Source organism: Pinus tabuliformis, chromosome 6 (genome assembly GCF_031772625.1).
Source record: "Pinus tabuliformis cultivar Carrire ecotype Pingquan chromosome 6, CPIR1, whole genome shotgun sequence".
In the NCBI taxonomy this organism is placed as follows: Eukaryota; Viridiplantae; Streptophyta; class Pinopsida; order Pinales; family Pinaceae; genus Pinus; species Pinus tabuliformis.
This window is the reverse complement of record NC_142292.1, coordinates 135,619,422-135,646,113: the sequence shown is the minus strand read 5'-3', so window position 1 is coordinate 135,646,113 and position 26,692 is coordinate 135,619,422. Positions and strand designations below refer to the sequence as shown.

General features: G+C 37.0%; 1 pseudogene; it reads right to left on the bottom strand.

The window, feature by feature from the left end:
* Positions 1-1,218: 1,218 nt before the first annotated feature.
* Positions 1,219-3,040, bottom strand: LOC149257730 (chromatin remodeling protein DDM1 pseudogene; annotated as a pseudogene).
* Positions 3,041-26,692: the final 23,652 nt, after the last annotated feature.

Genomic DNA, 26,692 nt, shown 5'->3' with positions numbered 1-26,692 from the left:
TGGCTATCATAGCCTATCCTTATAGCTTGTTGCACAAACCACATACTTCAACACGGTCTCTGCAACGAAACTACTTCCTTTCTTGCATGAGTGGTTGCCATGTATTAAACCTCTATAATTGAAAGTTCCACTACAGACTGCCTCTAACTCATCCAACTAACTACTCCTCCAAATAGGTTAAACACATACCGACTTGTAGATCTTCTTTGATCTAGATCACTAACCTAGTCTACATCAACAAACCCATGCATGTCCAAAACTCTGTCCAATACTATTCTTCCTTGGTAGCACAAACCATAATCGCTAATGTCACGTAAATACCTAAAAACATTCTTCATTGTTGTCAGGTGCTCCTTCCCTAGTTTTGACATCAAACTGTTCAATACTCCCACTGCATGTGTAATGCATGGGTCTAGTGCAAACCATTGCATACATTACGCTGCTGACTTAGCTCACATATGGAGCATAGGACATGTCTTCTTCCTATTCTTCTATCTTAAGACATTGTTCAACATATAACTTTACACCTATAAGAATAGGAACCTTCACCGGTTTACTATCTTGCATATTAAATCTCTGTAATATTTTCTCTACATACTTCCTCCAGTTTGACGAGAGCTTCCTCTTTTCTTGATCTCATTTAATTTCCATGCCCAAAATATAGTTCGCAGCACCAAAATACTTCATATTGAATTTGGAGGAAAATTGAGTCTTCAAATCCTGGATAATTTATTTTTCATTTCCAATCAACAACATATCATCAAAAACATTCTCTACACACAGGGGAAATAATCTGTGCAATGGTTGCCGAAAATATTCTTTCTTTAGCCTTGTCACGAGCTTGAATTAGACTATGGAGGGCACTGGTGGGATCCCCACTCCTGAGATGTCCAGTTACATCCGCAGGCGTCATCTGAGATTCCTCCATCAAATCTTATATCTCAGGGAATAGCTCATGGTCTTCAATGGAGAGATAATTCCCCACAAGCCATCTTAATAAATTAGTATGAAACAAGATTCATGCTTTACAACTTAAATCTTAATAAATTAGGGTAAAAAAATATTCATGCTTTGCAATTTTGTGTTTTGATAGTAACTTTCAATTCACAAATGAAAAGCTTCTTGAATCAAATTATTGAAGTATGAAGAGTGTCGTTTGATTGTTGAAAGTGATGAATGGGTTTATTACACTAACCATATAAATTCAAGTCATTGGTATCAGAAGAGAATTTTTGTTAGCCTTTTAATTGAAGACAACATACTACCACCTTGTCCACTATGTCCTTCTACCTCCCAACCAGGGCCCTCGAGAGGAAGAGTATTAAAATTTTCACTTGCATGTTCAGATTAATCATTTAGCATATCAAAATGGTCCATCAACCTGACAAGATTTCATGAACACTAATTTCACACTCAATGAGTTCCTCTTCTTCATATTTTTCTTGTTGAATCAAAGCAAGTAGATCTGATTCCTCTAGCATGTTGGTATTCTATTCCTGACAAAATTTCCCTTTCTCAATCACCAAGTGCTCCAACTTTGTCTTACCAAACACTACTTTAGGCATGTGACCCTCCACAGAGTGGGCTGTGATAAGCCTATAAACATGTACATATCATGTTTGTTCAATCTCATGGCATCAATCCATAGCTCTCATATCCATTTGAGGATTCCAATCACTATCATAGATAATACAAGTGTATGCAGCAGTAAGATTAATTCCAAGACCACCATCATGTGTGCTTGGTAAAAATATACAAAAGTTTCTATCTAGGTCATTGAAATCCCTTATCTGATTTTTCCTATCCTCCAACTTAACACTTCCATTAATGCGACAAACCTCATATCTTCTCATGCTTGGATAATATTCCATCAAGTCAAGTACTTTAGTCCATTGAGATAATATCAACCTATTGTCTTTTTGAGCTTTCAAATGTGTTAATAGCCTGTCTAGAAAACCAAATTTACCACACTTCTTGGCCAACTGCTCCACCGGTGGATATTTAAATGATTGACCAAATTGTCACTCCAAAAGATTAGGGTGGTTGTAATTCTTTCATAGTTGAATCATCAAATTGTTCAACTTTCCCTTTAGGTCTCTGCCATTTTTGGATTTATTGTGAAAATAAACCTCAAGTGCTTTGTTGACCAAATGATCTTGGGTTTGCTTATGATTTTCTATCAATCTGCATATAAAATTCTCTTTTTTCATGGGTAGGGACTTCTCAACCTCTTTTTTAGCCTTCTAAGAAGAAATGGTCTAAGGATCAAATGAAGCTTTGAAATTACTTGAACTCCTATTTTCTCTTCAATTTCTTCCAGCCTCATCCCATTTCTTTGGTTCCCATCTAGATCAAACCAAGATTCAAACTCTTCACCCGATGTGAATATTTAACGAAAAATGAAATTGAGCAAGGACCAAAGTTCTTCCAAATTATTTTGTAGGGGTGTTCCAGTGAAAAACAACTTATTTTCAATAGGTAAGGTTTTCAATTCCCTCAACAAATTGCAGTTGGATTTTTTTAATCGGTGTCCCTCATCAACAACTATATATTTCCAGTGATAGCGAGCCAAAGCCTTGCTATCATTAAAAAAAAACTCATATTAAGTGACAATAATAGGGAATGTTGGTCCCACTGTGTGAGGCATGTGGATTTTCCTTAGCTCTTGTCGCTCAATTTTGGAGTCATGATAGATTATAACATTCATGCTTGGAAAAAACCTATTGATTTCATTCACCCAATTCGAGAGAGTTGGAAGAGGAGAAACTATTAAAAAGGTCCAATGCATGCCCATCCCCTTGAGATGAGCAAGGAGACCAATAGTTTTCACCTTCTTTTCTAAACCCATTTGATCTACTAGAATTCCATTGAGCCCATTTTTCCACAGAGAAATCAACCACTTTACACCCTTAATTTGATAGGACTTTAATGTTCCCCTGATCAATAGAGGAACAAGTTCCATCTGTTCTTTTGAGTTCCTCTCCTCTCTTAAATTATCAAAAGCTTGAATAGGGGCGCCTCCTATGAAATTCTTAGTCATAGCATTGATAACATTTTTTTGACGTTTTATTTGTCTCATAAGTGTTTGCATTATTAGTCCTTTGGAACTTCCAATGCTTCACCACGAATTGATAAATCATTATCCTGTACATCAACAACTTGCCCTTCACTTCCAGACATTCCCTCATGTTCTAAAACATATATATATGAATGTGCATCGCTTTTAAGACTGTAGGTTGAATCCTTCTCCATTTTTAAAATCATTCGTGAATATCAATCCAAAAATGGTCCAATCGCTCAATGGAGTGTTAAGCTCTTAACCAAGATCCCGCTATTGTGTTCAATTACATGCATATTGAATGAGTTTGAAAGAAATGAAGGTTGGTACCCAGTCCAAGTGAAATTTCCACCCGTCGGACTTTACACATGAAATATACCCAAGAAAGGCATGCTAAAATGACTAGTTGCCTAGATATGGATGTGCTTCAGGCGCTACATTAAGAAAATCGAGAACATCTCCTAAGTTAGATGTTTGAATTTGTTTTAATGGTTGACTAAATACCCTTGCTCTTTCAATTTTTTTTATTTTTTTATTTTTTTAGTTTATGTTTGCAGATATAAAATAAATGGCAACAACCAAGTCAAAATAAATTAGATCCTCTTCATATCCTTCCTGGCCCCGGGCCCAATTAGGTGTATGTAGATCAAAGCCTCCTCAGTGTAGGGGTTGCAAAACCCCTCCCAATTGGAATTGTTTTACCCAATTTAGGGCATCAAATTCCATGAATAACACCCAAAATCCAACCAATTTTCAATGGTGATAGAATCGTACAATATGCCCCAGAACAACTAATCGAGTGGCCAAACTGAAGATGCTTTGACGCTTGCACGTTAAAGATGATCCTTACACCTTTTCTTGTTTTCTGCATAGTATCTTTGTTTTATGCATACTACCTTTAAGTTTACTCTTTACTTTTTCCTCACCCTCCATGCAGAGAAAGATAAAAACAACAAAGTTAAGACAAAATGAGCTAGAGAAACAAGGGAAGAGAGGAAAAAACAATGAAATTGAAATAGAATAGAAAACAACATTGATAACAGAAAACAAAATGATTAGCTTTTTGAACTTTCGATGTTCCTTTGCACCTCTGAGTGCAATTCCTAGTTCCTAGTTATTATTTTGTTTCATATTGTTTAATTATTATTTTTTTCCCAGTAAGCATTTCTATATCCACCCGAGGTGGGCGTAGTCTCTTTCTTTTATTATTTAATTTAATTTAATTTGGTGATTCGATATGGGCGAATAAACCTAGAATATGCCTTCCTCTTAGTCTCATATCGAGGGTTGTGGCTGTGGGGAGAACCAACCAATGAATAAAAAATTATTTAATTTTGTGACATTGAAGGCATAACGTGATGGTGATTTATTTGAAACGTTGGCTCCTTGTTAATGGCGAGGTAGGAGGTCAATGCTCCCCGTGTGTTTCGTGGCATGTGCTTAAATCTAGCGATGTGTCTATATACTAACACCTGTTGGTTTTGGTGTAACGGCAATTTTGTCTCCCAGAAGTGGTATCAGAGCCAGAGGTATCGAGTTCGAAACACATTGGGCTCACGTTGGGGGGGGAGATTGTTGGCTCTCGTTAATGGCAGTGTAGAAGGTCAACGCTCCCTGTGTGTTTCCTGGCATGTGCTTAAATCTAGCGATGTGTCTATTTAATAACACCTACAGGCTTTGATGTAACGGCAATCATGTCTCCAACATGAAACGTAAGTGAGAAAACAGGTGGCTGTTCCACTTCTTTTAGTTTGGGTGAGTCTCATATCGAGGGTTGTGGCACTAGGGAGAACCAAGTGATGAATAAAAAATTATTTAATTTTGTGGCATTGAACTCTTAACTTGAAAGTGATTTATTTGAAACGTTGATGAGTAAATGGGTGTCAGTTCCGCTTCTTTTCGTTTGGCCTTCGCGTGCCAGAGGCTTCTTTTCGTTTGGGATTGTATCGTTTTATGGGCACTATTGCATGAACGGATCAGTTGCTTCAATCCTTGCATGAACGATGTGTTTTCCATTTTTTTCATTGGATCCTCCAACATTGTTTGGAGAAACAATAGTGGAGGCAAAGTGGAAGCTGGGCACGTCGTGACAAAGGGTTTCAAATTGCTACAGGATTTCACATTTCTCTTATTTGAGTGATGACCTCAAACTCCCTCGAATTCTGAAATACTATCAAACGCAGTGGGGACTCTATGTGGATTGAGACCTCGGAGGCCGTGGAGGGCACTGATAAGGCCATCCTGGATATGACTATCAAATGGTAATTCCTCGGTAGGGGTAGCATGTATAGGTTGTTATGTATTTATAACATAAAATTCAATTTTCAAGATTTGTCTTTAAATCGTTTAATTACCCTCAACATCTACATTTCTAAACTTACCTTTACAGTTTTGAAAGTATCAAGATACATAGGTACTGACACACCATTGTTTCTTTATTGTATTGAAGGCTTTTAATCGTAGACGAGCGAGAACTATGATAAATTATTTCTAGCTTTGTGAAGCTTTTTAATTTATCGACGGAGAATTGAGGCAACTGTAATTTGGACTCTCGTCAACAAAGTGTCTGCTCATGGTTTCGAGGCAGAACATTGGTAACTATCATCACTTCTTTAGTTGGCCAAACCAACATTATTCAACCTAGATAAACCTTATTAGGAATTTTGAAGTATGAAATAAATAGGAATTATAAAGATACTACTCAGAATTCTGAAATGGTTGGTATCATATAGTTTACGTCTATTAAAAAAATTATTTAAAATTTTGACTCGACTTGTGCGAAAATAAGTTAATTTTCAGTGAATAAATTTTTCTCGAAGACCTCTCGTAATAAATATAAAAAAATGGAATTAAAACTATACCAATCAAAATAACCAACCCCAATTTACAGAATCGAATGCCAACAAACATAGATCTGAGCCAATGTACACCTTTGACGGAGGGCTCTCCACTTTCTTTCACAACACCCTTTAATCATAGAATGCAGACAAAGAACTCAAAACTAAACTCAAATACACAAAAATTTATCCATTCGATTACCAAAGTGGGTTTTTTATACACAATGGAGAATCTTCTCGATCACCTAGACGTGGTGATGGCTTCTTTAAGAAGCTAAAGAAATCTCTAAGAGCTTTAGGCAGATCGACATTTAATATGTTAGGTATTGGAATTACTATTTATCCAACATTACCCCTTAATTCCAACCATATGACAAACACACAAATACACTATAGCAAAATACATATGACACATATGTATTCTTAGTTGACATGCCTACTTGTCTAAGTCTCAGCTATGCTGACAACATAATCCGGATTTTCTACAACACATAACTTACTTCTACAAAACTCAAATTTTGCCTTCCCAAGAGGCTTAGTGAATATGTGATCTACATTCTCATTTGTATTACAATATATTACAACAATTTCTTGTGATTGGACGTTTTCTCTTACAAAATGATATTGTGTCTGTATATGCTTTGACATTGCATGACATACAGGATTGTTCCCCAGTTTGATGGTGCTTTGATTATCACATCTAATCACTGTAGCTTCTTGTTGACCTTCATCAACATATTCAAGTATTCTTATGAGCCATATAGCTTCACAGGTGGTACTACATAATGCTTCTGCAGTTGATGAGAAGGAAATTGTTGCATGTTTCTTACTACTCCATGATATAGCTCCTGATCATATATTGAAGACGTATCCAGTGGTGGATTTCTTGTCATCTAGATTCAGAATCAAAATGACCTGTCAATTCAACATTACAAGAATTAGTATATTCAATACCAAAATCGATAGTTCCCTTTAAATATCGAAGGACCCTTCTTGCAGTTATCCAATGGCTTTCATGAGGCTTAGCCATGAATTGACTAAGTAGGCTTATTGCATAAGAAATGTCTCGTATAGTGGTAGTGAGATAATTCAGACTTCCCACTAATTGTTGATACAATGTTCCATTCACCTCTTTTGTTTCATCTTCACCTCTCAATTTGATATTTTGTTCAAATAGAGTACTCACTGCTTTAGATCCATTCATATGAAATCTCTTTAGTACTTCATTTGTATATTTGCTTTGTGTGATTAAATGCTTTTCAACATCTCTCCATAGTTCAAAACCTAGACAATAGTGCATCTGACCAAGATCCTTCATTTCAAATTCCCGTGATAACTTCATTTTTATATCTTTAATCAATTTATTAGCACTCCCTGTTATCATTAGATCATCAACATATATAGAGAGTAATACTATATCCCTATTTATATCTGTCTTGACATACAAATGAGGATCATTTTTTCTTTTGTTAAATCCTTCCTGAAAGAAGAATTTTTTGATTTTCTCATACCAAGATCTCGGTGCCTGTTTTAGTCCATGTAAGGCCTTTTTTAACTTGCATACAAGATGTTTTGTCCATTCTTTACAAATCCTTCTCTTTCAACAAGATAAATCTCTTTTTTTAAGTCACCATTTAGAAAAGATGACTTCACATATAATTGATGTAGCTTCCAATCATATTTAGTTGCCAATGCTATCATTATTCTGATTGTATTCATTTTTTCAACCGGGGAAAATGTATCTTCATAATCTATACCTTCTTTTTGTGAATAACCTTTTTGCAACCAATCTTGCCTTATACTTGTCTATGCTACCATCTGCATTAAATTTTATCTTGTACAACCATTTTGATCATACATGGAATTTATTTTCAGGTAATTCTATTAATTCCCAAGTTTCATTTTTCGTTATAGAGTCATATTCTTCTTTCATATATTCCATCCATTCTTTATGATTTTTAGCTTGTTCATAATTTAAGGGCTCAAAAGTAGTCATTATTTGAGACATTAAAGCATAATCTTTATACCTGATAGGGGTTGAATCTTTCATGTTGACCTTCTTAGAGGTTCATTACATTGTGAAGTACTTTATCCTCTTCTTCTTCTCTGTGGAGTGCCTTCATCACTTCTATGTGGACTTTGACTTCTTGGCATGTCTTCTGGAATGTTCATGTGTTCTTGGGCTTGAGTTGATTCCACAATTTCTTCTTCTTCCTTAAAGTTGTCATAAGGTGGCTGCCATACATTATGTTCATCTTCTTTTATTTATTTATTTGCATGCTTGTGAAATATAACATCTCTACTTTTAAAAACCTTGTGAGTACTTGGATTATACATTTTATATGCCTTTTGATCAGTACAATATCCAATAAAAATGCATTTGATGGCTTCAACATCTAACTTTCTCCTATCCTCTTTAGGAATATGAGCGAATGCCTTATATCCAAATATCCTTAAATGACTAACTTTAGGTTTAAAACCATAAAATGCTTCAAATGGTGTTTTGTGCTCAAGATACTTAGTAGGGCTAATATATACAGTTGTATTAATGACATTAGCCCAAAAACTATTAGAAAGTTCTTTACTTTTTAGCATACTATGAGCGCACTCAACTATGTTTCATTCTTTCTCTCAGCTACTCCATTTTGCTGAGGTGTATGTGGTATTGTAACTTGTTGCATAATTCCATTTTGTTTGCAATATTTGATAAAATCTCCTGAAGTGTACTCACCAACTTTATCTGATTGAATAATTTTAATGCTCCTTCCTATTTTCTTTTCAACCATACTCTTGAATTCTTTGAAGTATTCAAACACATGACTTTTGTTTCTTATAAAGTGCTATCATCAATAAATATAAGAAAGTAATATGCTCTACCAAGTGACTTAGTTTGCATTGGACCACATATATCAGTATGCACTAGTTCAAGTAATTCATGTTTTCTTCTATTTTCATGCACAAGAAATTATTCCCTATGTTGTTTTCCTAATGCACAACCTTCACATTCAAAGTGTTCACCCTTAATATTTAGAAGACCTTCTACCATCATTTTCATTTGTAGTAATATTAGGTCATTATGATTTAAGTGTCCATACCTTTGATATGAAAGCTCTATATTTGACATGCATGTTGATGCCAAAGCTTGATGCCCATTATTCATTACATCCAACTTGTATAATCCTCCAACTCTCATTTCTTTTGCAACAACCTTGTAGTTGTCCTGCACATCCTTTACCAAACAACGTGATTTCACAAATTGAACTTTTAAATGTTGATCTGTAATAGTAGAGACTGGAATTAAGTTCTTCCTTAATCGTGGAACATACACCACATTTTGAATTTGTTTTTCTTATCCATTAGGCATCATAAACTTATATCACCATTTCCTTTAATTTCATGTGATCTATTATCTACGAAATAGATGTGTCCATCATTATTAATCTCATGATAAGTATCAAACCAATCTCTTTTGCATGACATGTGTATTGATGCACCAGAATCTATAAACCAAGCATTATCATCGTCAGTTTCTGTTGATAAAGCAACATTGGACACAAACAATTTAAGATTGTTAAAGTCATGACTAATTGCTTGATCTCTATCAACATAATTTCCCGAGTGCCCTCTTTGTTTAAATTGATCAGAACTTATTTTCATGTAATTCTTAGCAAAATGACCAGCTTTTCCACAGTAATAACACACACCATCTCTACTTGATTTGACGCTTGTCCTTGGTAAAGGTGTACCTTGAAATGATTTTACCTGTGGCTTTTTGACTTTATTTTTCTCCCATTATTTGCCTTTGAAGGACTACTTCCCTTTGGCCATTAATGCTAAATATGAACTGGGAGATTTTTGTTTAATACTTCTTCTCCGCTCTTCTTCCTACATAAGTCTGCCTACCAAATCATCAAAAGTAGGAGCCTTCTCTCTAGCCAAAAGACAAGTGATAAACATTTGATATTCATCAAGCATTCTATTTAATGTCACAGTAACCAAGTCTATGCTAGATATTGTTTCACCAATGTAACCTGATTTATCCTTTAGATCCTTAATTCTAGAAATAACATTACATACACTTTCATTTTCTTCCATCTTATTTCAAAGAAGCTTTCTCTTTAAATACAATATTCGATTTTTAGACATTTTCTCATACAAATTTTTGAGAGTGTCCCATGTCTCCTTAGATGTTTTCACTCTCTAACGTGTGGAATAATATTGTCCTTAACTGACATCCGCAAAAACACCTTTTCTTTGTTTTCCCGTTGCTCCCAATATTGAATTGCAACGTCTGTGGCTTGAGGGGATACTGGATTGACTTTAGCTTAAGACACAATCATCCATATATTATAGGCTTCCATTAAAGTCTGGAACTGAAACTTCCAATTTTCATAATTTTCACCATATAACTTGTTAGAATCTCATAAATAATACTCTGCTAATACATTTTCCATTATCAATATCCTTATGAATCTTTAAATACCAACCACCAAAATACAAACTTTTCACAACTTCAATAATTAATTTTTTTGTTTTTTTTTTACTCAATCACAAATAATAACACCTCACCTTTTTAAAAACTAATTTTTACTTACTCCTTACCCTTCTCTTTCTTTTTTATATATTACTTTATTTCATAATCACAAAAAAACACAAAACATAACCGTACTTTTACTTCAAAGAATGGATCGTTACTTCCAAAAACGAATTCTTCACCTTAAGGATTTTTTCAAAAAATGTCCCCTCTACAACACTTCAACACATTCTCAAAACACATCTCAGACAACACAAAATCATCAGATTAATTTAGTTTTGCACCAAAATCATATTTCACCAAAAGCACCATAAATATTTCGTCACAAAACCAAAAAAACAGTGTATCATATGTTAAATCTAAATGCTAGATGAATTTCAACAATTATATCCATTAAAATTTTGGGGCCTTGCAAACTTTCATTCATTTCCATGCTTGAGAAGAGTATTAAACTACAATTTTTCTAATTTAAAGCAACTTCAAAGGCTACACGATTCAAAGAAATAAAAGCAAGGACCTTCCTAATGCTTCTCCAGCTTGGCCCTAGCTTTCTTGAATGTACTGTTGGACACTATAAACCAGACTCCCCGCCCTGGTTTACTCCACACACAGGTCTAAGCTGCTTTTATACAACTGATACCCTCCACATCATTTCCTCTTTTATCTACACATAAGAAAATTTCTTCAGGTAACTCTAGTTATAGCAAAAAACTCGTGCACATGGTGATGTAGGAATCTCTTCCTTCAGCAATTTCCCACACTATCTGCACACAGGAAAGAACTCTCATGCTCTTCACGAGAAGCTTCTAGCCAATACACCCTCCATGAGAATCTTGTTGCACACAGACTCTCTGCAAATACCCTCAGTGATCTCTTACTCTTAATGTGATCACTCACACAAAAACTCAATCTCTTGAGAGTTACCTCACTCTGGTAGCAAATCAGAGAACGCAGACATAGAACTCAGAAATGAACACAAACACACAAGAACTTGTCCATTCGATTACCAAAGAGGGCTTTTTATACACAATGGAGAAGCTTCTCGATCGCCTAGACCGTCAGTGGTGATGGTTTCTTCAAGAAACTAAAGAAATTTCTAGAAGCTCCGAGGCAGATGGGCATTTAATATGTTAATTGTTGGAATTATTATTTATCCAATAGCTTTATTGTCATGTGTATTGTTTAATACACCCGTCCATATTTTTTTGATCCTAATTCTATCAAATATCTAAAACAAATAATTGATTGAGAGAGAAACAATGTTTGATTTGAAAAACTCTATTCAATTTAAAAACAAAAAAATTATGGAGAGAGAAATAGGGTTTCATTTTAAAAACTCTATTCAATTTAAATTTAATGATGTGAAAATTTTTAATCAAAATTCGAGTAAAAGACACTGATGGCTTGTATCATGTATCATTAAAATAAAATACTTAGTTTAGAATAAATCAGTTAACTTTAACTTTAATTATCTAATTCGATAAAAGTCGCATCAAGTAACTAGATACAAATTGGCTTAGGCAATAAAGGAGAATATAATGTTGATTGGAACCTTTTTGATGTTTTGTTACATTACAACATGTAACCCACTGACAAAACAAATCTGGGATTTTTCAGAGCTTACTTCCTTCAATCGCAAGATAAAACCTTGGAAAAATTATATTTCCATTACTGAAACGATGGGGATTCCATCAAATTGTGATAAAAAATTGTAAAACTATATATTTCGTTACTGAAACCATGGAAAATTCCATCAAATTTCCGAACTGAGCGACAGTTGTTGGATTTAGATGGGTCTCACATGTCTGCTATTTCATCGCACATTGCTTCTCCATTTGCTACGGGTTATTGAATTTTGAGGGTAGATTGTACATATAAATTTTCAGTCTTCTGCCATGTAAGAATAATTATTTCACGACTGCCACTAGCTTGGCTCTTCTTGCCACTACCTTGGCTCTTCATTCTTTTGCAGGTCATCACCACCTCACTGCCTACAAAAACGAAAGGGAAGCACTGCCTTGGAAACTAATATTCTAGTTATTGTAACTGACATTAAATTTTGTATAAATACATATATTGAGCAGAGGAATAGAATTCGCTCTCGGTTTTTGGTTGTGTAATCAAGAAGCTGTATCTAATGTTATCTAAATTTTTGTATTTCTATTTCTTTCATCTGGTATCAGAGGAAGATTAGCCGAGAAGCCACAACCTATTGAGAAGTGTGAAAATTGTGGAATGAAGTCATGTGGATGCTCACGCAATGCGACATTGTGTGTTGTATGTTTATGTTGTTAGCTAGTTTAGTGGATTGATGACTTGATTATATGATTCAGTAAATATGTGCATCTTCATACATGGAGCATGTGAGAGAACAATTTCTTTATTACATAGCTGAGATAAGTTTGAAGTTTGTAGGGTGTTGTTGTGATTCTTTTGCGTGGAGAAATGAGTGTGTTGTTTTCAATAATTTCTTGTTATCTGTATGTTGACATCAACTTTGAAGACTAAAGAGTTGGGTGGCAGAGTTTGTTGGAAATAATACTGAGAGGGGGGGGTGAATCAGTATTATCAAGCAATTTAATAACTCTTCCTTATTTGATCTTTGAATTATTTTTGCATGTCAGTACCATAAAATAATGAGCATGAAAGACAGATAATCACACCAAAGAACACATGATGTAAGGTGGAAACCCAATGTGGGTGAAAACCACCTGCTGCAATATGTCTCTATCTTCTTTCAATTTAGAAACTTCTTTTACAATGATTTTGTACTGGTGCAGTCCTTTACCAGTACGCAGGCTGCAACCTGCAGAGAGCTACAACTCTCTCTCTTTCTCGTTTTCCAGTCTACTCCTGGAAGGGAGCTACAACCCCCTACTTCTTTTCATAAAGCATCAGATGATCAACAAGTACATAACAGATATAGACCACTACAGATATCAGATCAGCAATAACAGAACCAACCCAGAACACCTTATCAACAGAGAAATTCAATCAACAGAACATCTTAAAACAAAGACGCAGTTTTTCTTTCTGTGGCCTGCGAACAGACGCCGTTAACTTTCTGCTACTCTGCATCCACACGCAGATATCCTTCTACTCAGCTGCGTGTCCACGCACTGTTCCTTTGACTGCTCTGCGTTCTGTTGCTTCAGGGACGCATCCAAATATATTATCGCGTCGCGTCTTTCGCTACAGAGACACACCTGAAAACACTATCGCGCCGCGTCCTTCTGCTTCAGAGACGCACCTGAACCTTGATCGCCCTGCGTCCACACGCAGGTCTATCTCTACTGTGCTGCGTCTCGGCGCACTTGCCCTTTACAGTACCTGCGTCCCGGCGCACTTTCCCTTCACTGATCCTGCGACCCTTCAGATATAAATGATATGAAGGCTTCAAGACAAACCCAATCAGTCAGATCTATAGATCTGATCATGCGCCATAGAGATCACAGTCCATTAGAAGATTCGCCCTCTTCGATCTGGACTAGATCTCACCAAATAAGATATTCAACCCAAGACTATTGCTCAATCCAAATGAACTCCTTTGCTTTATATAGGCAAGCTCCTCCCCAAAACATGGAACAATACCACGAGCCGACACCATAGAAACACAAAACCGTCGGCTAGATACCACACAAGAAACCCCCACGTGCTTTTCTCTGCCTTGAAATGTGTGCACTGGGTGGACGCACCCCCTGAACGGCTGGCCGGCGTCCCTGGACGCGGGTTCTGCATGGAATACCTGCGAGGACGCACTTTCTGAACTGATTGCGTGCGTCCTTCTTAATTTTCAACAAACTGAGAGCCTTACCACTGGAGTTGCCATCAAGTACAACATCTGTAACATACAGTCATACCAGAAAACATAATGCCAACAATCTCCCCCTTTGGACTTGATGTCAACCTCACAAACTTCATCTTCATTCTCCCCCTTTGACATCAAGGGCAAAGGGTATGCTCCCCCTAAGCTCATGCTCCCCCTGAATATGAACCAGATCTGCAGCAACGCACCACCATGAAAAAGATAGAGACATATTGCAGCTATTTCCAAGATCTCCTTCTCCATAATGCCAACAATGCATTATGTGCTCCCCCTGAGCCTGTACCACCAATAAGAAGAGGTTCAACAAGATGATGCGTCAACAACCCCTAGCTTTTGCCTGAGGTATTCAAACGTGTCCCTGGGCAATGGTTTGGTAAGAATATCAGCAACTTGTTCCTTGGAAGGAACATACTCCAACTTGACTTTCTGTTCAAGCACTTGTTCCCGAGAAAATGGTACTTGATTGGTATGTGCTTGGTTTTTGAATGCATAACCGGATTCTTTGAGATGCTGATTGCACTTGTGTTATCACATAAGATGGGGATAGGTGGTGTACAAGTGATTTGAAAATCCTGCAAAGTCTGCATCATCCAAAGGAGTTGAGTGCAACAAGATGCAGCAGCAACATATTCCGCTTCAGCTGTAGACAAGGCAATCGAACTCTGTTTCTTGCTGAACCAAGATACCAGTCTGGAACCCATAAAGAACGCACCACCACTTGTGCTTTTCCTGTCATCCACGCTTCCGGCCCAATCTGCATCTGTATAAGCATGAAGAGTAAGATCTGTATCTCTAGGATACCATAAGCCATAATTTTGAGTCCCTTGAAGATATTTGAAAATTCTCTTTACTGCCTGAAGATGAGTCTCCTTCGGATTTGCCTGAAATCTTCCAACTATTCCAACTGCATGCATGATGTCCGGTCGGGTACCTGTCAAATATAGTAAACTTCCAATCATAGATCTGTAGGTTGGTTGATGTACTGCTGCAGATTCATCATTTGTACTGAGACTACATCCTGTGACCATGGGTGTACATACTGGTTTTGCATCTTCCATGCCATATTTCTTCAAAATCTGCTTGAGATACTTGGTTTGAGATAAAAAGATTCCTCCTTCCTTTTGTTGGATTTGCAAACCAAGGAAATATGTCAGTTCTCCTAGCAAGGACATTTCAAATTCTTTCTGCATGACCGAGGCAAAGCTTTGACTCATAGCTTCTTCATTGCTGCCAAAAATAATGTCATCTACATACACAACAAGTATTAGCAATTTGTCATTTTCAATTTTTATATACAGATTGCTATCTGCTGAACCTTTTGAGAAACCTTGTTGATGGAGATATTTGTCCAACCGGTAGTACCAAGCCCTTGGAGCTTGTTTGAGACCATAGAGAGCCTTTTTCAATCGGCATACAAGATTTGGATCATTTCCAAGAATGAACCCATCTGGCTGTTCAATGTACACTTCTTCTTCCAAGTCTCCATTCAGAAAGGTTGATTTCACGTCCATTTGAAATACTTTGAAGTTTTGAAAACTTGAGAGAGCAAGGAACATTCGGATGGCCTCAAGTCTTGCAACAGGAGCAAAAGTTTCTTCAAAGTCTATTCCTTCTTGCTGCACATACCCTTTACAAACAAGTCTGGCTTTGTTTCTAATTACTTCTCCATTTTCATTCAATTTATTTTTGAAGACCCATTTTGTTCCGATAACATTCTTATCCTTTGGTCTAGGAACCAGCTCCCAAGTGTTGTTCTTTTCGATTTGCTCAAGTTCTTCATCCATTGCTTTCACCCAACATTCATCTTTGCATGCTTCTTTCACATTTTGTGGTTCAGTAGAGGAGAGTAATGCCAAATAGCTTGAGGCTTCTGCAACTGTTCTTCTTGTTTGTACACCTGCTTCTTTCTGCCCCACAATCTGAGATTCTGGATGATTCTTCTGAACATATCTGGATGGAGTTTTCTCTTCTATTCTTGTCTGCTCCTCTGGTTCTTCTTGAGGTTCTTCTTCTTCATCATTCTGTCTTTGAGGGTAGCCTTCATCTTCTTCTATATCTTCATGATGTACTTGCCTAGGAATATATCCCTTCTCATCAACCACTACATCAATGCTGTCAACAATTCTGCCAAGTCTTTTATTGTAGCATTTGTATGCTTTGCTATGTGGAGAATAGCCAAGAAGAATGCCTTCATCTGCTCTAGGTTCAAGTTTGCCAAGCTGCTCATCAGTATTCTTGATATAGCATTTGCTCCCAAAGATTTTGAAGTGCTTTACCGAAGGAGTTTTACCACTCCAGAGCTCATGAGGAGTTTGAGTGCTGTTCACCCGGACATTTGTCTTGTTGAGAATAATAACCGCAGCATGTGCAGCTTCACCCCAGAAAGTTGCGGGAGTTCCTGATTCATCAAGCATAACACGAGCCATTTGTTGGATTGTTCTGTTCATTCTTTCAACAACTCCATTTTGCTGAGGAGTTCTAGCTGTAGAGAATTCTCTCCTTATTCCATGTTCATCACAGAAATCGAAAAATTCATTTGAAGTAAATTCCCCACCTCTGTCGGATCTGAGGCACTTAATTTTGTGACCTGATTCATTTTCAACCAAGGCTTTGAAGGTCTTGAATTTTTCTAATGCTTCATCTTTGTGCTTCATAAGTCCTAACCAGACAAACCTGGAGAAATCGTCAATAAATAATATCAAGTATTCCTCTCCTCTAGGTGTTCTTTTCCTGAATGGGCCACATGTATCTGTATGTACTAGCTCAAGAGGCATGCTAGCTGATCCCTCTTTCTCTGGAAAGTTAGTCCTGGTTTGTTTTCCAAACTGACATGATCTGCATATGGTGTTGTCAGGAATTTTGATATCTGGAAGATCGCGAACTGCCTGATATTTGCATGCTTTCCTTATTTGTGAGAAGCTTAGATGTCCCAACCTTCGATGCCATAACCAGTGCTCTTCATCCTTGCTAAGATAGCATTGTTGTTCTCCTTCTTCAAATATGTACAGATTATTTGGAGTTCTTTTGCCTTTGAGTACTGTTTTACCTGTATCAAGATCACGAACAAGACATCCATTTGATCTGAAAATAACCTCGGTTTTTTGATCACACATCTGGCTGACACTTAGTAGATTATGCTTCAATCCATCAACATACAAAACATTTCCAGCCTTGACCTTTTCTTTCAAAGGAGCAATACCTTTTCCTTTTATAGTTGCAGGAGTATCATTTCCAAAAGAAACTTTCTTTCCCTTTTCTAAAGTAGAATAAGATTCAAGTTTTTCTTTATCACCTGTCATATGTTTCGAACATCCACTGTCAATGTACCATAGATTTTCCTGTCCTTCTGCATAAAATGCTATCCCACATCTTTCTGTTTGAGGTTCCTTTATTCTCCATGTTTTGGTGCTTGTGGCTTGTTCCTTTTTCTCCTGAAACCTGCTCCTGCATTCAGAGTCTTCATGACCAAAATTATTGCAGATAGAACATTCAACTTCATTTTCAAGAACCGAAAAGTTGTTATAGGTCCTTTTTGTAATCCCTGTCATACTTCTTTGTTTTGAGCTTCCCTAGTCATGATTGTTTTATATGCAACACATTGAGCTGCTTTGTGACCAAAGTTATGGCAAGAAAAGCATTGTCCATTGAAGAAGCTTCTGCGGTTATTGAATCTACCAGCCAACTGATTGTAATTTCTATTTTCATCTATTCTTGAACCAAACTGAGAAGATTTTACCTGTGGCTGGTTGTAGCTTTTGTTCACCCTTAAGATGGATTGTCCCTGATAGTTTCTGTTTGTAATTCGTCCCTGCTTTACCTGATTATCTTCATTGTTCTTCTGCTCATTTCTTCTTGCTGCATCAAGATAACTTTTTGAGGTGGATGCTTGAGAGGTTTCTCCATTATAGCCCAAACCTGTCTTGTTTAGAGGAGACCGCTGCACATTGATAATCTGATCCAAAGTTTCAGATCCTTTGACAAACTTAAGATTAATAGCTTTTGTTTTCTCAATTTCTTTTCTGAGACCAACAATTTCACCTTCTAGTTTTTCAAGATGTTTTTCCTTTTCATCAATTTGAAATTGCAAAGTATCAATGATCACATTCTTTTCTTCTATGCATCTCTTGAGTCTAGTAATTTCATCATAGAGATTATCCACATCTACAGCATCCTCATAATCATCATCTTCAAATGCCATTAACAGCTTATATTTATTACCTTGTTCATCTTCATCACTGTTTGATAAGCCATCACTATCTTCATGGGTGTAGTAGCTTTTCTTATTTGCACTTTGTTTCTTGTTCCATCTAGCAGGTTCTTTTCCTTTATCCTTATAAGGACATTTTGCAGCATAATGACCTACTCTTCCACAAGCAAAGCATTTGAAAGGTAGCTTACCTCTGAACCTTCCAGAACCCCTTTGAAGATTTCTGACAAAATTTGATTCTTCTTCCTCTTCTTCTGGAACATGGCTTGCTTCATAGTAATCTTCTTTGCCTGATGCCTTAAAAGCAACTTCCCTTCTGTCTGATGGACCTCCCTTTCTCATTTCATAAGCAGTTAGAATTCCATGTAGCTGAGACATGGTGAGAACACGGAGATTTTCCTTTTCTTCTATTGCAGATACTTTAGATTCAAACTTGGGGGATAATGATCTTAGAATCTTTTGAACTACTATAGTCTCTTTTATTTCTTCACCCAAATTTTTCATACAATTAACAATCTCATCTACCCGAAGAAAATAATTAGCCACACTTTCATCATTATACATTTTGAGAGTCTCATATTGAATCCTGAGAGTTTGAAGTTTAGCTTGTTTTACCTGTTCATCTCCTTCATAGCTAGTGATCATTTTGTCCCATATCTCTTTTGCTGATTTGAAGTGCATGACCTTCATGAATTCTGTTTGGGATATACTTCCTAATAGAGTACTGACTGCCTTTGCATTTGTTTCATACTTCTTTTTCTCAACTGGATCTATAGGAGTAGCTGAAGGAAAAGCATAGCCTGTTTCTACAATGTTCCAAACTTCTGTACCAAGAGATTGAAGATATGCAGTAACTCTTACCTTCCAATAATTGAAATTTGTCCCATCAAAAATCGGTGGCCTGATTGATGCTTCTTTCTCGTAGTTGCTCATGATGAACGATCTACCTTCAAGCGATCAAGCTTCTCTGAAGGACCTGCTCTGATACCAATTGTTGGAAATAATACTGAGAGGGGGGGGGTGAATCAGTATTATCAAGCAATTTAATAACTCTTCCTTATTTGATCTTTGAATTATTTTTGCATGTCAGTACCATAAAATAATGAGCATGAAAGACAGATAATCACACCAAAGAACACAAGATGTAAGGTGGAAACCCAATGTGGGTGAAAACCACCTGCTGCAATATGTCTCTATCTTCTTTCAATTTAGAAACTTCTTTTACAATGATTTTGTACTGGTGCAGTCCTTTACCAGTACGCAGGCTGCAACCTGCAAAGAGCTACAACTCTCTCTCTTTCTCGTTTTCCAGTCTACTCCTGGAAGGGAGCTACAACCCCCTACTTCTTTTCATAAAGCATTAGATGATCAACAAGTACATAGCAGATATAGACCACTACAGATATCAGATCAGCAATAACAGAACCAACCCAGAACACCTTATCAACAGAGAAATTCAATCAACAGAACATCTTAAAACAAAGACGCAGTTTTTCTTTCTGTGGCCTACGACCAGACGCCGTTAACTTTCTGCTACTCTGCGTCCACACGCAGATATCCTTCTGCTCAGCTGCGTGTCCACGCACTGTTCCTTTGACTGCTCTGCGTTCTGTTGCTTCAGGGACACATCCAAATATATTATCGTGCCGCGTCTTTTGCTACAGAGACGCACCTGAAAACACTATCGCGCCGCGTCCTTCTGCTTCAGAGACGCACCTGAACCTTGATCGCCCTGCGTCCACACGCAGGTCTATCTCTACTGTGCTGCGTCTCGGCGCACTTGCCCTTTACAGTACCTGCGTCCCGGCGCACTTTCCCTTCACTGATCCTGCGACCCTTCAGATATAAATGATATGAAGGCTTCAAGACAAACCCAATCAGTCAGATCTACAGATCTGATCATGCGCCATAGAGATCACAGTCCATTAGAAGATTCGCCCTCTTCGATCTGGACTAGATGTCACCAAATAAGATATTCAACCCAAGACTATTTCTCAATCCAAATGAACTCCTTTGCTTTATATAGGCAAGCTCCTCCCCAAAACATGGAACAATACCACGAGCCGACACCATAGAAACACAAAACCGTCGGCTAGATACCACACAAGAAACCCCCACGTGCTTTTCTCTGCCTTGAAATGTGTGCACTGGGTGGACGCACCCCCTGAACGGCTGGCCGGCGTCCCTGGACGCGGGTTCTGCATGGTATACCTGCGGGGACGCACTTTCTGAACCGATTGCCTGCGTCCTTCTTAATTTTCAACAAACTGAGAGCCTTACCACTGGAGTTGCCATCAAGTACAACATCTGTAACATACAGTCATACCAGAAAACATAATGCCAACAGAGTTCAGTTGCGCTGCAAAGGTGTTTCGAGCAGTTCTGTGATGTGGCAGACCAGACTAACAAACTTTGATAGTTCTGTATGAAGTTTGGTGAAGTGGAGCCATAGTTTGCATTCTTCCAGGGAGTGAGGTAAATCTGCATTCTACCAGTAAATGATGTAAATCTGCACTATGTACACATCTTTCAATAGTGTGGATAATTGTCTTTTTCCAAAGCCCTTTACAAAGTTTGAAAGACAATATCGATTAACGTCACATTGAAGTTTGTTTAATAAAAAAAATTGATTTATATATTGAATTAAGGAAGTTAAAAAGGGCATTTTAAAGTTGTTTTTTTCAAAGAGGCTGCACACAGCATTTGTAAGGGTACTCTGGAAGGGTGTTGGAAAGAGGTTGAAAGTATTATAGTGATAGTTTTGTTTTAATTTAATCTAAACTTTTCAATAATTTTTGAGAGGTGGAATCCAATACTAATACTACTTAGTAAATTCCTATTTTAACTAAGAAAAGTTATGATTCCTGGTTTATTCGAATGAGAACATTTTTACGTTCTCATGAGCTTTGGGGATTTGTTACTAATGGGTATCCTAAGCCTACTAATGAGGCAGCAACAATGGCTCTTATAAATATTGAACGAACATTGTTGAAAGAAAACAGAAATAAGAACAATAAAGCTCTTGGCCTTATTCAACTAGGCCTATATGATGTGATACTTTCAAAAGTATCAAATGTAGAATCTTCAAAGGAGGCATGGGACATCCTTGAATCCTGTTATTAAGGTGTAGTGAAAGTAAAGAATGTCAAGTTGTAGAATTTGAGAAGAGATTTCGAGAATCAGAAAATAAAAGACAGTGAACGTGGATGCTTTTATGACTCAAATCATGAGTGTCGTTAATCAATTGTGACAATATGGAGAAGACATCTCAAACAAGAGGGTGATCGAGAAAGTCCTTCGAAGTTTTCCAAAGAAATTTGAAGCAATTGTTGTATCCATAGAAGAGTTCAAGGACACAAGTCAAATGCAAATTGAAGGGTTGACTGGTTCATTGTTTGCACGTGAATCCAGGATGTCAAGATATGATGATAGCATGTTGGAGAATGCCTTCAAAACTCAGCTTCAATTTCATAGAGGAAGAGGTATAGGAAGATCGATTAATAGAAGACGAGGCGGCAGAGTAGCTGATCAAAGACTTCCGTGAGATAATTATGATCATGAAGAGAAATCTCAGCAACGTCCTCCTAATTTAAGGGGGAGTTACAATAGAACTTGGCATCGAGGAAATCAAAGGTATGATATGTCCAAAGTTCAATGTTATTATTGTAAAAGACATGGGAATTTTGCTACTAGGTGTGTTGAGCTAATTAATGGTCCTAAATTAACACAATTATTTCTTATCAATCCGGGTTGTTTATTCTTTGAGGCAAGTTCACTATATGTGAAGATCAGATATAACCAAACCTTGAAAGATAAGTTATTCAAAAGCTAAAAGTAATACATCTTATAACTCTAATTCAATCAGCTTAAAAAGAGAAAAACATTGAAAGGGTTCTTGACCTCAACGAGTCCACCTTCACCTCAATTATCACTTAATGAATCAGAGATTGAAACCAAAAGCTCAAGATGGATAAATTATAAATGAAAGAAGCTCTTAACTTAAGAGACACATAAGATATTCCATCATAACTCATTCATCTCAATATCTAAATCTAAATGGAAATAAAACTGCTTGCATGTAAACAAAAGAAACTAGTTTTGATTCATCATTTTAGCAGAAGGGATGCCCAACTTGAACACCTGTTTTTCCAACTCAATAAAATGATGAAAAAGATATTAACAAATGAAATCAATCATTATGCATAAACCATAAAGAAAACTGAAATAAAGCTTTGAAAAACTAGTGCTAGAATCAACCAAATTACAAGGAAATAAAACTAGTTTAACAAGGAAGTGTACTTAGCTTGGAGTGGGGGCCCTCCACCCTTGCCTTGCACACTTTGAGAGGTGATATCAGAAGCTTAGATCAGTCACACATCCATAGCATTGCACAGCAAAATAATAATAACACAAGTCTTCAAATTAACTTCTCAATCCAAAGATGTCACAGCATAAAAGTATATCACAAAATCAATACATAAGCCATCAAAGTTTTGGCTTTAAATAAGAAGTCTCATGAACAAACTGATCTATATTCACTCAAACAAACCCATCTACTCTCATCGACCTATCCAATTCGAATTCATTATCCCTATCCCAAGAAAGATGACCATTCCTATGAAATCTCAAAACTGCCCTATTTCTATGGGATTCCTGCATGACTAGTCATAGTTGACTAGCACCAAATGGGGCTAATAAAGCTTGTTCTGTTCAAACTAAGCATTGCTAGCTTAGTCCTAGTTCTCAAGCTGTCCATCCATACATTCCATTCGTGCCCAAGTGTCCTACAACCATATCAACCATAGAGCTATTACGTGAATTTCTGAATCTGCCAATTTTGCACTAAAAACCAAATTTTCATAAAAACTTTAGAAATTGAAAAATTGAAATTAAATACCTGAATGGATATTAAATATACATCAAAATGGGATAAATGAAGGGAAAATGGATGGAAAATAGATGGATAAGTAAGTTTCTTTGAGCAAAAATAAGACCAAAACAAAGGCTCAACATCTCTCCCTTGCTTATCATCAAGCATGTCCCCATGCTTGCTTGCTCCTCTTTGACCTTCGCCTTTCTGTAGTGGATGCTGTACCTATGGATGCTTCCTGTTGTGCTACCCTTGACAAACAATCCAAACCTGTATCATGTCTCTCCCTAAATAAAGCTGCTTTGACCTTTTGTTTTTCATATTTTGCCTGCCACATGTTCTTTTCCTTTAGCCATTTAAATGCTTGCTTAGAAAGTAGATCATTTTTCCTTTTCAGCCTCCCCAATTATTCATTCAGTTTCTCATTTTCCTTGACCAATTTAGCATTATCTTTCTTATTTGCCTTGTTTTCTTCTTTTAATTGCTTCTCTAAGATTTTGCTAATTTCCAATTGGTCAGTTAAATCTCTGATTCTTCCTAAATTAAGTTCTCTCTCAAAATCTTGTGTTGTTTTCATTAGTGATGTTGCTGCTGCATCATCATAGGAAGAATCCTTCTCAAATGCCTCTTGTGCAAGATCATTTTCTTCTTGCTGTCTTGGGGAATATGTTTCTACTTCTCTAAATCAATGGGACTCTTATTCCTAAATCGCCTAGGAATAGACATAACAGATGTTTCATTTTCTTGCATGGCCATGCTGTTCTGTTGTTTGGCTCTTGTTCTAGGATACAAGGGTGAGTTCATCAATCCTCTGTTTTCCTGCTCTGTTTTATCCTGTACCTCATGAACCTGTTCAATGAATTAATTTTTAGACATGAATTCTCACCACACTATGCCCTGTGATCTCACCTGATATTCAACTAGGATTTTGATTAATCCTTGGTGGTATATCTGTCCTGCTTTAGGCCTGTTTTCATGTTTGACTGTTTCAATCATTCTCAAAAGGCTCCTATATAGGAAATAAGGCAAGTTAATTCTATCCTCCCCTTTTATATGCTGCAGAAGTCTGACATGATACAAGTGAGCCACGCTATACCCCCTATCACAGGTCAAAAACTTTTGGATAACCAAAACCAACTCACCCCATGGTTCATTAAACCATTCTCTGGGTATCCCTTTTGTTCTGTCAAATGTCCCTTTTCGGTTCTTCTCAAGAATGAAAGTCCAGGCTTTCTCCTTGAAGTGTAGGCCTTTGTAATACTTCTCACCTATCATGGGCAGATCTAAGGCTTGGGAAAGATATTCTTGGGTTACAGGAATAATGACATGTCCCACCCGTGTCTGGTCTTGATTGAAATTGTTTATAAAATCCCTGATTATTTGTTCAGAGTGGCCATCAAATTTTTGTAGGAAACTTATCATCCCTGCTTGATAAAGTTTTTCTATAGTTTCCTTCCCCCAATTCTCTATCTGGAATTTTGGCTCTACTCTGATTGAAATTGCTTCTGTAAACCAATGAATGAATTCCTCTGCTGTTACTAATTTCATTTTGAAAGAAAGATATAATTATTTGTTTGATTTTGAAATGAAATTTTTGAAGGCAAAGAACCTTACCTTCCTTTTTTCAATCAACTCAATACACCTCTGTTTGACTCTGCCCTCAGCAACAGCACTGTTTTAATCCCTGTTCAATGCAAACAAATGCCTGTATACTCTGTCAATATGCTGCTCTCTATTTTTGAAAACAAAAATACACATACAAACAATGTTTATACATGCTGCTGGCCTTATTTTGTTTACCAAAATTCAAATGATTGATTACTGTGTATGTTTAACCAGGAAAACTGTGTAGTGCACATACATTTGGCTCTCGGCCTCATCAACAAATATTCAAGATGCTCTCGGCCTAACCCAATATATATTTTTTAAAGAACTTTTGACTGAAAAATTTTGACTGTGTGATGTGCCAAAATTATGCACACGGCCTCAATTACCAAATCAAATACCAAACTACACTCAGTTGCAACAGAACTATGAGCACGAAGTCACTTAGCCTTAGCATGGTAAATAGAGGACTATTCACATATGCTCAGCCTCTAAACACAAATGAACACAGCGCATTATAGCACTTGGAAATTGAAATCATGCTTTGCGGCCTCATAAAAACAATTTGCAAATACTCCTGGCCATAAAAATTTGCAAAACACAACCATTGGCCGATCAAAATTTTACAACAACTGCTCTCGGCTGTCCCATAAAAACTCTCGGCCTCAAAACAAAAACAAATAATAGCGCATTCAAATGAAGTTTTAAATGGCTTTGACATGCAATCCTTCAATCAAAAATGGCATTATGCAGCATATTAATCCCCTGTTTTGATGTAAATCAATGCGCAGCAAGGGATGCATGTTGTTTTGACTGTTTGTTTTTAAATCGGCGCACAATCAATTAACTATATGACAATACAAATGCAGTGCGCATTCTACAGCGCTTTTCATTGCCATTCACTGCCATTCAACATACAATAACACTGCACTGTGTGTTTCCTTAGTTCATGGGCTACATTATTGACACGGCACAGCATACAACTCCACATATATTGCCAAAATCTACATGTTGACCATGCAAACCATTCACATTTAAGTGAGACTTGATCCACTAAGGATTCATACCAACATTCATGCAGCAAATCACTGAGTTGGGGCTACGATTTGGGCTTACCTTAGATCACCGAGCACCTGGAGAGATATCGGCGCTCCAAATCTTGGTTTAACCGTTTCAATTTGATGGGTGGAAAGACAAACAATCGTTATCATAAATGACTGAGAGTCTAACTTCGATTCATTGTGCCGAGCTTTAAAACAACCAACACCTTACCTTATTGAATCCCTGAAAATCCGTTATTTCAAATGTCAAACCCGGAACAATTTGCCTCTTTAAATTCTCCCGACTTAATTCGCTTTTCTTTTCACTGGGCTACAGCTTCAAACACCATTTTTCTGAGCTTATGCAGCGATGAGGATCATGGTTTAACATGACACAGGGTTATTGTTTGAACTGCTCATGAGCTCGGTCAGTGTTCATGACCGTTTCAGGCTGTACCGAAATGTATATTCATTGGTGTTTTTAAAATTCGTGGCTTACATGGCCGTCCTATTGACCAGTCGCCCGACTGTGTCATGGGGATGGCCAAGTCATGGCGTGGTACGCATGATCCCTGCGCAGCGTATCAACCAATGGGTAAACAAATCGCATGCCACCGTGTTAAGTGCTGGCCGGTTGTCGTATGGGATTACTTATTTGATTCATTGCAATGGTTTATCATCATACCCACCGCCGTATGCTTCCAGTACCATGTAT